This window comes from Pteropus medius, unplaced genomic scaffold (genome assembly GCF_902729225.1).
Source record: "Pteropus medius unplaced genomic scaffold, Ma_sr-lr_union100, whole genome shotgun sequence".
In the NCBI taxonomy this organism is placed as follows: Eukaryota; Metazoa; Chordata; class Mammalia; order Chiroptera; family Pteropodidae; genus Pteropus; species Pteropus medius.
In genome coordinates, this window is record NW_024347852.1 from 35,213 (window position 1) to 36,124 (window position 912).

Sequence of the window (912 nt, forward strand, 5' to 3'; positions counted from 1 at the left end):
GGAAGCAAGAGGCCACACCGCGCCCACTCTATGCCAAACCTATGACTCACACAGGGCTTTCCCAGCTTCGGCCCCGCTGCTGTGCCAGCGAGCATGGAGCTCGCAGCCGCGGATGGCAGGGCCCACTGTGCACGGGAGGAAACCAAGGCCCCGAGAGGGGACAGCTCGGCCTGCTAGAGGTCACCAGCGCGAGGGCAGCTAGCCAAGGCTCTGGCTCTAAGCAAGTACAGGGAGCCTGCCCTCAGCTGCGGGGAGCCCCTGGATGGCAGGGGGAGCTTGGAAATCAACACGTTCGGGCATCCATTTTCCAGGAAAGCAGAGGGCAGTGTGACCTTGGGCAGGCTGCTCACCACCTCGGAGCCTGGACCTCTCTCTCCGGTGCCCTTTAGGGGCCTGGGGATCGCCCCCTACCAGAAGCTAGAGGCCTCCAGAGATGATACGAGGGCTGAGACAGGCCTTGTAAACTGTAGAGGGAAAGGCCTTGTAAACTGTAGAGAGAAAGGCCTTGTAAACTGTAGAGGGGTGCACAGACTCTCTCTCGCTGCTAGCACCAACACAGGCAGCTGTTCTCTCCCAGTTCCCAGCTGCTCGCCACCTGGGCTGGTGGGTGTGCCTCCAGAGGGGGGCCCCCCAGAGCTGAGCTGGCACCTGCTCCAGCTTATAGATGGTACCCACAGCCTGCAGCTGGAGATGCATCCGGAGGCTGCCTGGAACTGCCCTCTGCAGGTACCCGTGCTCCAGCTGGAGCTGGGAGAAGGGCAGGAGTCTGGGCTACCGGACAGTCTCATGGGCTCTCGTCCCTGCCCTATGAGACCTGCCCTGTCTCTGTGGGTGCTTCCCAGACCCCAGCAAGCCGAACCGTGAAGAAGGATATACAACCATGGAGCGCCCCGTGGTGAACAATAGCAGTGT